The following is a 12,966-nucleotide window of genomic DNA, read 5'->3' on the forward strand; positions in this document are numbered from 1 at the left end:
TAAGTATTTTGGCCCACCGCACTCTTTTATGTTTTTTTTTTCTTGTTTTTTTTTTTAATTCCTCTCAGTCCCACATTTACCACATCATAATCTATCTATTACAGACACAAATTGTTCGCCTCTGCCTTCCACTATTGCCTACTTTCTGCCAACAGCAGGGAACCAAGATAGACAAATTAGGAAATTATAAATGGGTACAATAAAAATTATAAGTTATAATGTCAAGGGCCTCCATAACCCGATTAAAAGAAAAAAAGTCCCACTCCACGTACAACAGTTGAACTGTCAGATAGCATTTCTACAGGAAACCCATTTATCAGATGGGGAGCACGAAAAACTAAAAAAGTCGTGGGCAGATATTACTCTTCTCATCCATCGGGAAGGAAGAAGGGAGTGTCCATACTTATTCATAAACAAATCAATTTCATACATACATCAATGCATAAAGATAAAAAGGGGAGATATATCTTGATTAATGGTTTAATTGATGGTGTAGAGGTATCCTTTGTAAATGCATATGCACCCAATGAAGATGAGCCTGGTTTTATCAAAACACTGCTAAATGTGTTAGTACGGTACAGCTCCGGAGTATTATTGATGGAGGGGGACTTTAACTGTGTAATGTCTCGATTAATGGACCCCTCTCCAGAATGGGTAGAATGCTTAAAAGTCAATCCACAGAAATAGGCCTGGTGGATATATGGAGAAGCAAATTTCCAAGAAGTAGGAACTTTACCTTTTACTCAAATAGACATGCATCCTACTCCAGGATAGTTTTCTTCTTCACCCCCAAAGTGGAGTTGTACCAAATAGAAGAAATTGAGATATTGCCCATTACTATCTCTGATCATGCCCCTTTAGCTCTTGAGTGGAAAATAGGTTACAGACCAATGTCAAAACAACGGCGGCTCAATGCATCTCTTCTTAATGATAATGAATTCATTTCCTTCATAAAATCAGAGTTCAAAAATCTAGATACAAACACTTCCCCTGAAACCTCACCCCTAATACTGTGGGACTGTGCCAAAGCTCATATTAGAGGACGCATCATTTCATGTGCATGCGATAGGAAAAGAAAGAAGGAGGCCAAACAGCAAGAATTAGAAGGAAAAATAAAGGATCTAGAACGCAAACACAAACAATTTACTTCATCGGCTCTAAAAAATGAATTTGACTCAGCTTGTAGAGAATTTAATAGCCTATTAACAGAAAAAAATTGAGGGAAATTTGAGATTCACGGACCAGAAATATTATGAATTTGGCAATACAGCCAGTAGATTATTGGCGTTCAGATTGAGAAAACAGCAGTCATCTAATATCATACAGAGAATAAAATCACATGACATATTCACTACCAAACCAGATAAAATAGCAGAATCCTTTGCAGAGTTTTACAAATCCCTGTACAAAAACACAGATACTTGCTCAGATGAGGCTAAGCTTACAGATTTTCTAAAAGACTAGAATTAACAGAATTAATGGCTAGGGAGCTTGATGAAGCAATTAAAGAATGGGAGATAAAACAGGTAATATCAACACTTAAAAACAATAAAAGTCCAGGGCCAGATGGCTTCATTAATGAATTCTATAGGACCTTAAAGGATATACTATCCCCACCGTTATTAAAAGCATACCATCACTCACTGAAATCCAAAACTATGGTGGCATCTTGGACAGAGGCAACTATTGTGGTGTTACATAAAGAGGGTAAAGATCCTTCGCAATGGCAATCCTACCGACCAATATCAATGCTAAATGCAGATCTACGCATCCTAACGGCGATCCTGGCTAGAAGAGTTATTCAGATAATTACTCAAATAATTCATCCAGATCAGACTGGATTTATCAGCAGAAGGCACTGTGGAGATAATGTAGGATGCCTAATAAATATAATATCACACCAACAGGACAAGAAAACAGAAGCAAAAAAATTAATCTCTTGATGCTCAGAACGCATTTGATAGGGTATCATGGCAATAACTTATTCAAACATTAAAAAGGTTTAAGTTTGGCCCTAATTTCATTAAATGGGTAGAGACAGTTTACTCAGCCCCTCATGCCTTGGTTAGAGTTAATGGTTGTAGATCAGAGAATTTCATTCTTGAACGGGGCTGTAGACAGGGGTGTCCTCTGTCACCTCTTTTATTTGCAATTAGTATCGAGCCACTCGCCCAGGTTATTAGAGATAGTGATGAAATAAGAGGAGTTGTAATAGATGAAGAAGAACATAAGCTATTGCTTTATGCCGATGATGTATTGTTATATTTGACCGAACCAACAAAAACCATACCAAATTTAAAGAAGCTAATCACTGAGTATAGATACAATTCCTGATACAAGGTAAATGTGGAAAAAACAGTAGCTATGGATGTCAATGGCAACATCCCACAAAGAGTTAAATGAGCGCATTCAAATGGTCTAATGAAGGTATTAAATACCTGGGCATATAGAAGAAGAATCAGAGGGACAATCTCCTTTATTTGCCACACAGATACATGCCCATATCATGCCCACACACGCCATGCACTGGTGAAATTTGACTTCCGCCTTTAACCCATCCTGGTCGTCCTTCCTCCGCGGCAGACCAGGAGTGGTGGGCTGCCATCCAACCGGCACCCAGGGACCCAGTTCAAACAGGAAAATACCACGAGATTCCACTGTGGCACTACTTGGGGTAATACCTGCTGACCTGCAGGGAAGGGCCAGGAAATATCTTTTAAATATTTTGTTTACCGCAGCCTTAAAGTGCATAACCATCAAATGGCTCAAACCGGACCCTCCCAACTATAACATCTGGATTCAAAAAATCTGGGCCCTGTATCAGATGGATCAAATCACATATTCACTAAGGTTTCAAAAGCCTACTTTTAATAAATGATGGAGCCCTGTGCTGTATATACTGACACAGTGAACCCTGGAATACTTAACTGATACACCTGTCACTTTCTCTCGTGTCATTGTGAAGATTGCATTGAGACTCTTAGACTATTGCTGTCTGAAGGGGGCACTAACTTTTATTCTTGCAGGCCTGCTATATTTATTGTGTATATATTTTTGTACACCTCTGAATCCTCTTATTTTACTTTCATCCTTTGTTATTAACTATCTCTGAGTGGAAAGTTCTATTAAGCCCTGTTTCTTTATTTTGCCATTACCCAGGTTTGCAGGGCTTGCTGTTGGACTGTCTTTGGAATTGCTGATGCAATGGATGCATTCAAAAGTTTCAGTGATTTGGTGGTAGAGTTGTTACTTGGCCTGTAGATTTTGGATACGGCAATTAAGTTTTCAGAACTGTGCTTGTATGCGTTGTTTGTAATATATTACAGGAGACACAGGAGCCAATCTGAAATGCATAGCTTTCATGTATACTTCAATAAACATATTGTTTATGTAGAAGTTCCCCTTAACTTTAATAACTGGATGAACACATAAAGTTTATGCATAAGTTTGCATTAAGTTATTTAATTTGTTCACACTGACTCAGCATGATAAAAAAAACTTTTCATTAAATATGAACCTTTACACTGAACTGATGGGACAAAATCAGATGGAAAATTTACATGTAATTGAAATACTTAAAGTCAGCATTTTAGGCTCAAGTCAAAGTCAAGTCGAGTCTTTTACCAGTGTTACTCAGGCAATTCTCAAGTCCTCAAATGTTTTTTAAATTCAAGGCACCACCTCTGCTTTTTAGCTGACAGAATGTACAAACTTATTATTAAAGTTATTAACCAAACGACAATACACAGCACAACTGTCAAGAGGAGTCAGGAGATGTTAGTTCTCAGTTACACTGCTGACCTGCTGCTCCCGCAGGTGCATCAGCAGGGCTCTGCGAGCTATTCCATCTCCAGACTAAAGGTGAAAAGGCCAGTCCAGTCAGAGCGCCTCAGCTCTGCAGCTCCGTTGGATAAATTAAGTTTACTATTATTATTTATGTTGTTGTTGTTGTTGTTGTTGTTGTTGTTACCCACACAGTCGTGAGAAAGTAAATAGTGAAACAGCTGTTTGGGTGTACAATAGGTTTCTAGGTGCTTTAAGATGATTATCTGGATTATTTCAAATAACTGTCAAATTACATGCTTTTAAACGTTTGAAAATATCATTTATTTCTACAGCAGACTTTACACTCGGAGAAAAACGATTCTCCTAACAGAGTGCCCTGCATTTCATCTTCAGACTTTCCGTTGACCTTACCTGACAGGTCCACACAAAGTTATTTTATCCATTGCAAAGGACACTCTAAGCACACTGCACACGAGCTGCGCAACAGCAAGCACGTCGCCCCGAGAGGAGGTTCGTGAGCAGGCGTGAACTCGATCGTTTGACTGATCGAGACCTCAGCACCCGAAACCTGGTCTCGTTGAGCCTGGCAGCTTGCCTGCAGGCAGATGTGCGTCATGTTTTCTGTAGGGACACTTGACGAATCGCGTGTGGAAATGAGCGACATATTAGCGACATATTATTTCCGCAAAACGTCACATCTTACAGTTATATGACACTGCGCACAACCCCCAGGTTGTGTACTTTGGTCGAGTGAGAATTCAAGTACACCAAATACTAAATAGATTAAATTCTATTCTAATCCGTACTGCTTGATGTATTCGATGCATGCCGAATTGTAGGCTGACTCAAGTCAAATTGTAAAATATATTTCATCATGTTCTCAACGGGGAGATCATTGGCCAGTGCGCAAGACCACATTAAATTCCAATATTTAGCGGCGGGATTCATGGTCCGTGCTGTGCATATCGGGGCTATGGTGTAGCTGATCAGCTAGCAGACAGCTTGTCTTACCTGGTGAGGAGAACAAGCTACACCCAAACGCTGGCGGACGTGGACGTTCAGACTCGAATGACAGCCGTGATGTGACTACAATGATGAGCTGTCATCAACTTGTTACTTTGTCTTAGAATCTCAACACAAGTTACTGATCCATCAGCACTGACAGGTTTCATTCATGCTCAAGTGGAAGTTTTACATTTCCTGTCCTGACTTTCAAAATAAAATCTCTATTGACCAACAATTTGCAATATTAGATCGGGACTGGCGTAACAGTTTACACATAGAAAGTAATCAACTGTGAGTACGTATTGTTTTACTAAAATGTTCACCCGCCACTTCTTTCTCATGTTGTTCAAGACGGTTACTGGCTTAATCTGAAGGGACAGTCATCGCACTTCTCCCTCCTCCTGATTCCCTCTGACTTGACGCACTCAGAACCGGCTGGCTTTACGTGCCCGTCAGTGGTGTAGCCACGTTCAGCCAGGTATCGACCTGATTAACCAATCATGTCCCAAAGTCAAAACAGATGGACCAATCACACAGCCACGGCGTGTTCCAGTCAGGTTTGTTCAAAACTGAAATCAGACTTTTGTGTGTCATTGATTGGAGCGTCCAACGGCCTGTGAAAGAAAAACAAATTGCTTCTTATTCAATGTTGCTCACAAATACAAAAAGTACATATTACTAAAAGTCCAGACCATGCAGTTCATTCAACGTAATTCATTTGCCATGCCCAGAACATCAAGCTTACACACATATTGTATTACACATGCTGTCATGTCATGACTGATGAATTTGGCTACAACAGTTTCTCATGAATGTATTTTACCCTTAAAGTAGGCTGTTTGTGATCGCTGTAAACTGAGATGGATCTCTTTGAAGAACCACTTCCCCCTCCTAACAGCCAAGGTTAATCAAGCAACTCATTGTAACTCTTTCCCACCTGTGTATGAATATGTGTGTGTGTGTGTGTGTGTGTGTGTGTGTGTGTGTGTGTGTGTGTGAACTGTGAGACAGGGAGCAGGTGGTGTCTTCACAGGGGGATCTGACCTGGTTTCCCTGCTACTAATTGTATGTCATCTATAATATCGAGGTCTTCATTGCACAGGTAGATGAAAATGTCCTCAGTCCAGCATGCAGTGGTGTGAAAAGCGAAGTCTAGTATGACTAAAAGGCAGACAAATCCAAGCTGGGTAAAAGCAGTCAAGGTATACTGTTCAGTAAATATCATTTAGCAGTGTGTCTGAAAGTGACAGCTTTGCAGAAAGTTCTTTTGAGTTTCAGCTGGTTTATTATCAATATTTATCTAAATATATTTTGAACATCCAAAAAACAAACAAACAAAACAGGCATTTGTGAGCAAATGGGAAGAGCATAGGGCCCTTAGGAATGAGGCACATCACTTCCTGTAGAAACCCCAAGATCTTCATTTAACAATGAAAGAAGCATTTTAAAGGGTAACCTTTAACAAAGTAATCAGCTTTGCAAATATAACAGAAGGAAAGCAGTCAACACCTTGGTACAGCACATGGATTTACACTGTAGGGCAGTGGTTCTCAACCTTTTTTGGATGAACACCCCTTTACGAGAAAGCAGTTGGAACCCCTGTATATTGATATTTATGATTGAAATTGTGTATTTCAGTGACCCATCTGAGATGTAGGCCTACCCACCGTATTCATAGCCACTGTAGCCCTGTCATTTAAGTCTGATAATTATGATATTTTTTTTTATCAAATAGTAATGTAAATGTATTGTTAAATGTAAAATGAATGAAGACTACACTATTTTATTGGTTGAACATGTATTTATTATCAAATTCCAACATTAATTAGGCTCCTTCACTGATCTAACTTGAGGAACCAATCACAGTTCAAAATAATAATTTAAAAAAAATCCTGGCCAATCAAAAAATACGATGAGCTTGTGCAACCGGTCTGGCCTGACACTCTGTTTTCTGCATTGTTTGTAGACGATCAGGAATGACACCGCGGGACAACTGCTGCCTTGCCAGCTGATGGGGATTTCTTCTGTGTAAAACACAACAACATCAGTATGGCTGCTCAAGCATGCTTCTAAATACTCACCCTTAAAGGAGAACAGGAGAAAATGGCAGACTGCATCAGAAACCATCACTATGCTCCACTAGCCTAGCTTATCCTAGCTTGAGATCGGTAAAATAGCATATTTCAAAGAAGTGTTGTACATGATTAAAAATACATATATACGATGAAATAAATATAGCCCAGGCTCTAAATGACATCCCTTTAATATTGTAATTGTCCCTTTTGAAATAATTCATTTTAATTGGGAAATAAGCTATTCATTGAATAGTCATTAAAATGCCTTAAACCCATTCATTGTATTTTGGAATAGATAAATAATTCGTTCATGTCAATTTACATGCACTAAAAACGATTAAAAGTTGTTTAAAAGTGTTAAAAAATGACAAAACGTTTGCACACAAGCAATTTTGCAATTTCCAAGTTGCTACAAAGGGCTCTATTAGACAAGCTTACCAACCAGCCAATCAGTGAACCCCTTGAGCCCAGATGATCAGCCCTTTAGTTCTGCTGTGTGTCACTACTGCCGGTTTAGGGGCACATGTCGCGCTAGATACCTCGTTCACCCTCGGATAGATAAAGAGATAAAATCTATCATCTGCTGCAGCAGCGTGAAAGACTTCATGATATTCGCTGATCTGGCGTGGTGAAATGCTGTAAGCTCATTTTTACATTCATACTCAGCGGTGAGTGAAAACACTATTTAACCTGTTAGGTTGATTGTAAAGCAGCTGATATTCATGCTAATTGGTGCAGATAGCCGTGAAAAGGTGCTAATGGTGCTAGCTACCTGAGACTGTGTTTTGTATTGCCAATGGACTATTAGCTCAGGTTAGGTTATTTGGCGCACATGTAAACTATTGAGACACTGATTATTTTGATTGTTGTTTACAAAGGGAGATGTTATTTTCCTAATTGTGCTTGCTACAGATGTTGTAAAAAATGTATATTGGTGAGACTATTTGATTGTTTATTTCCCCGTTTGTGGTATTTAGTGCAGTCTCTCACTGTTACCGGTGCAAGGAGAGACAGCTAAGCACGTTGAGCCCCTAATGTCTCTACATTACTGTGAATATTTACTGCATTGAATGCAAATTTGACCAAAGTAAAGGGGAACTTCATATTATTTTTTTTTATTTCTGAAATATGATCTTTTGTTAGTTACTAATGTAACCACAGTGCATTTAATACTTTAATCTGATTATTAAAAGCGTTTTGAGTGTATTTAGAGTTTCACAACTGCAAATGAACACTTGAAAGTGAACATGATTTTATGTAGACAGTGTATGAATGTAACAAGCCATTTGGATCTCATCTGACCTGCCTATAGGTCAGGTTTTTTGGTGACACATTAAAAAGAGGTCGCAGCCAGCCACGTCTCACCGTCCTGCTGGGCTTGTGCGAGGTTTCTCCAGATCCAGAGGCGATTCCCGGATCCCAAGACCCACAGATTCCCAGTGTGAACTGGGTGGCGAGCTGAGTCGAACCACTGGTATTGAACCTCGAGGGATTTCCTGATACCCCCTCCCTCACGGACTGTGTGGTAGGACAAAAGTAAACACTGATACACTGATCAGAAAGGGCCCCAACGCAAGGAATAACTTTGGGAACAGAGGGTTTTTTCTCTTGCCATCTTTATTATTTTAGTTTGTTATTTTCCATACATTGCTGTTCCAGTTAAATGCTGTATGTTCAACTGTCTGACTAATTTGCAATAATAAGTGGCCACAAAAAATTCACACCGTTGTCGCTTATGTCATTATGCACATTCAAAAATAAGGGCTCTCACGAACTTAAAGTCTTCTGTTACTAGTCCAGGTATTTTTATTGACTACCACCTGCCTGTGCTCTGTTATCATATCGTAACAAGGGTTACATAAACATTATGACAACAAAGAACATTATTTGTGGTCTTACCTCTCCTCAGCAGGGCCTGCAGCCGACTGAGGAGAACGAGCAAACCCACAGGAATTGACATCACCAAAATGTCGAAGGTCACACTGTAAAAATACAATTAACAAAATAAAAGCTCCCCCAAAATAAAACATGAACAGAAATTAAAAAAAAAAAGATTATTGGTGAAATATAAACTTATTACATTACTACATTGGTTACGCTTGCGCAACAGAAAGTACAGAGAGAACACAGTAAATTGGGCTAACTGACATTAACAGTAGCCTTACTGCTAAGCTGACAAAAAAGGCTTTTTAACATGCACAAACTATTTCTGCATGCTATTTGCGTCAGGTCAGAGAACTGCGCTTTAGTTTGAGCCCTGTTCTTGGTGGTTTTCGGTCAGCTTCTTCACCAAGGGATGTATATTTTGCTGGGAACCGTGCGCAGCTCGTGGTAAAAATAGGCGAGCCTCCTGAGCTCTAGATGCTAATGCAGGCAGTGTGGCAGCTCTAACCTGTTAACAGAGGTGCCAAAATAAAAAGCGACAGGTTCCGCCACGCACATGTGCTGCGGACACGTCTGGCTTGTTCCGGGCGTACTCTTGTTCAAAGTTCCATTAACGTGTTCCAGGTTATAAAAACATGTCAGATTATCTTGTGTCCTCACTGTTGGTGTTTTATTTGGGTGATTTTTTTTTCTGCGTGTGTGCTGACAAACACTATGTTGTAGAACTGAGAATGCTACAAAAATGACTGAAAGTTGTAGAAGACGTAACTGTACTGTTACTTGACTAACATTAATGACAAGAAGTTTAAGATTAAATTGGAGCATTCTCTGTTTCATACATTGCTAATGCTGTTGTTTCTGTTGAAAAGACTGAGTGCGGTGCTGTTACCTTCTCATTCTGAGTGGAAAGGACATGAAACACAGTGAAAGTAACAATCTCTTTTATATATTGAGCAACAAAGGAAGGCTCATCACTCTTATTTGGACCTTATATTCTTCTCAGTTTGTTGCAGACCTGCATGAACAATGAGCTCTGGAGTTGGACCCTTTTGGACACAGCCAGTGCTGGCTTAAGTGTTAAGAAGGAACACCACCAACAATGAATGGAGAATGTATGCAGGATGCATTGATGATGTATAGTGTCTATTATCTCAACTGAGCAATCTACTAGAATCATACACTTATTTGAAAGTCGACTGATCAGCAGGAGTGTGTCAGATGAAGAGCTGCATGCTGACCTTTAACTAGACATCAGACCACGCATTATCATGACCTGTACTGTTGCACCGTTGAACGTATGAGCAATATACATTGCATACTGTATACGTATGTATGGTAGCCCTGAGGGTCATTAAACGACATTTAAGAAAACACTACATTTCATTAAACATAATTACATTTCACAAAACACAACAACATTTCGCACAACACAGCATTTCAGAAAATATGATCCCGACAGCAGTCAGTTGTGGGTTAATTGTGGATTTCTTCCAGTGTCGGCTGACAGTCGGCCTGGCCTGATTATCTGTGTATTCACCAGAACTGGTCCATATGTAGAAGTAACATACCGGTAATTTGGTAGTACAGCTATTACTTAGACAAGGATTATTACATAGGTCCTGGCTCTTAACTGCGCTGTTAGTTTTGGCTTACACTGCTGACTGGATGTGCTACAACATAAGCAGGATGTCATGTGTGGGCCAGCACAGATGAACAACATGCCACCTGGCTTTTTTTTAATCCCAGGGATGGCAGGCAATGTCATATTGTTTTTTTTCCACAGCCTGCCCCAAACAGAAGAGCATTGCTCCACAATAACAAGCCAGTTGCCAGTTACATGCATTTTTTTTAAATAATGCCTTGTCCTAGTTTTTATTCCTGTTGTCTTTATTTTGTCAATCACATTGTAAAAGAAAATAAAGGATGTTATATTAAATCCCTGGGAGGAAATGCTACTCCCACAAGACCAAGCACCTGTCCCAACCTCCTTGTGAAAAAACACAGGCTGCTTACACTGCCGGGAATTTAATCAAAGGCTAGTCATTATGTTCGGTGGGTGGACTTTTGCTTTGTGAAAATAATATTTTAGTTCAGACAATTGAAATTCTGTTCCTGTTAGTAGTGGTTAAGTATGTGCAATGTTTAAACCACAGATAATTGGATACCCTTTTTTTCCAAGCTGTGAACATATTTTATTGCCTTGCCATGTCTCGCTTCTCTCGCAACTGTCTGACGTGAGTGTGTGTGTGTGTGTGTGTGTATGTATGTGTGTGCGTGCATGCATGCATGTAGTTGAAGGTGTGTGTTAGTACATACAGAGGGTGGAAGGGATGGGTTTTAACTGTTGTTCTGTTTTCATTTATATTGTTTGTAACTTGTAAATCACATTGTGTTGCATTTTAATATGTATGAAAAGTGCTATATAAATAAAGTTTGATTTAATTTGATTTGATTTAGAATAGCTGTAGCTAACCTTCAGTAACATTTTTAACACCTCATCGGAGACATGTCATGTGCCAGCCTGCTTCAACCATCATCCCTGTTCCCAAGAAGCCAACGACCAAAGGACTTAATGACTTCAGACTCGTCGCCCTGACCTCTGCCTTGTTCTCTCACATCTCAAGTACATCACTGACCCTCTCCTGGACCCCTTACAGTTTACAGTTACAGAGCCAACAGGTCTGTAGACGATGCAGTCAACTTGGCCCTCAACTTCATCCTCCAGCACCTGGCCTCCGCAGGAACCTATGCCAGGATCGTGTTTGTGGATTTCAGCTCTGCTTTTAACACCATCATCCCAACTCTGCTTCAGGAGAAGCTCTCCCAGCTGAGCATGCCTGACTCCATCTGCGGGTGGATTTCAGACTTCTTGTCTGACAGGAAACAGTGCGTGGAGCTGGGGAAACAAATCTCCGACTCAAAGACCATCACCACCGGATCCCCCCAGGGCTGCGTTCTTTCTCCTCTGCTCTTCTCCCTGTATATGAACAGCTGCACCTCCAGTCACCAGTCTGTCATGCTCCTGAAGTTTGCGGATGACACCACCCTCATCGGACTCATCTCTGATGGTGAGGAGTCCGCCTACAGGTGGGAGGTTGACCATCTGGTGACCTGGTGCTACCAGAACAACCTAGAGCTCATCGATCTAAAGACAGTGGAGATGGTTGTAGACTACAGGAAGAACTCAGCCTCACCTGCCCCCATCACCCTCTGTGACTCCACTATTGACCCTGTACACCTCCAGGACCCTGAGGCATGCAGGAAAGATTGTGGCTGATCCCTCCCACCCTGGACACAAACTCTTTGAGACACTCCCCTCTGGCAGGAGGCTGTGGTCCATCAGGACCAAAACTTCATGCCACAAGAACAGTTTTTTTCTCACCTGCTGTCAGCCTTATCAACAAGGCACGGAACCCCCCCGACACTCTTAAGACTCCACCTCTGCCTCTACTTGTCACGTTGACATTGCCATAACTCTATGCATTACATTAACTCTCAGCTTGGACTTCCTTGTTCTCATTTGCACATTTGTGAACATTTGATTTTTCGTACTGTATCACTGACAGCTGTAGTGCTCTTTTTATTCTGAAAAAACAGACTATGTATATATATGTTATATTCTTTACTTTTTAATAGTTTATTTTTAGAAGATTTGTCATGCACCAACATTGCCAAAACAAATTCCTTGTATGTATAAAACCGTACTTGGCAACAAAGCTTTTTCTGATTCTGACTCTGATTCTGATTCTTTGGGCTAATGCCGCATGCTGCTTCGCCACTATGGAATCATTTCTAAAAATGTAGAGATCAGAATTGGTTCATGTCTTCAGTTTGAAATAGTGCTAAAAGGAGTCAAAACTGTTACGTTAGGCTTGGTGTTACTAGTGTTAACCTTTTTGTGGTCGCCATCCAGACTGTAGCCAGGAAAGACAGCGGAGATAATTTTTTTTCCTCCAGGGCTGAAGATGACTCTTGCTTCAGGGCTAAATCCCTTCACCAGCAGTTGGGAGTCAGCACACAGGAACTTCATTTTGGTCTTGAGAAGCTGCAGCCTTTATTCACTCACAAACTGTGACTAGAACTGTACATTTACTGCTAAACTGCCCACTTATTGCAAAAGTTCTACATTCCAATAGCTGAAATTGTTGTACAAATTTCAGTAATTAAAATAAGTAAGATAAAAGAGACCCTATTCATTCCAAGATGGGAAACAATG

The 12,966-nt window shown here is 40.3% G+C and overlaps 1 protein-coding gene across 1 annotated transcript in view; it reads right to left on the reverse strand.

The window, feature by feature from the left end:
• cnpy1 (canopy FGF signaling regulator 1) overlaps positions 1 to 4,970 on the reverse strand; it is a 29,027-nt gene extending 24,057 nt beyond the window's left edge. Inside the window, exon 1 of the mRNA XM_076744019.1 lies at positions 4,798 to 4,970. The gene's annotated coding sequence lies outside the window, so the exon portion shown is untranslated. The remainder of the gene's footprint in view (positions 1 to 4,797) is intronic.
• Between the last annotated feature and the right edge of the window lie 7,996 nt (positions 4,971 to 12,966).

Source organism: Chaetodon auriga, chromosome 12 (genome assembly GCF_051107435.1).
Source record: "Chaetodon auriga isolate fChaAug3 chromosome 12, fChaAug3.hap1, whole genome shotgun sequence".
Taxonomy (NCBI): Eukaryota; Metazoa; Chordata; class Actinopteri; order Chaetodontiformes; family Chaetodontidae; genus Chaetodon; species Chaetodon auriga.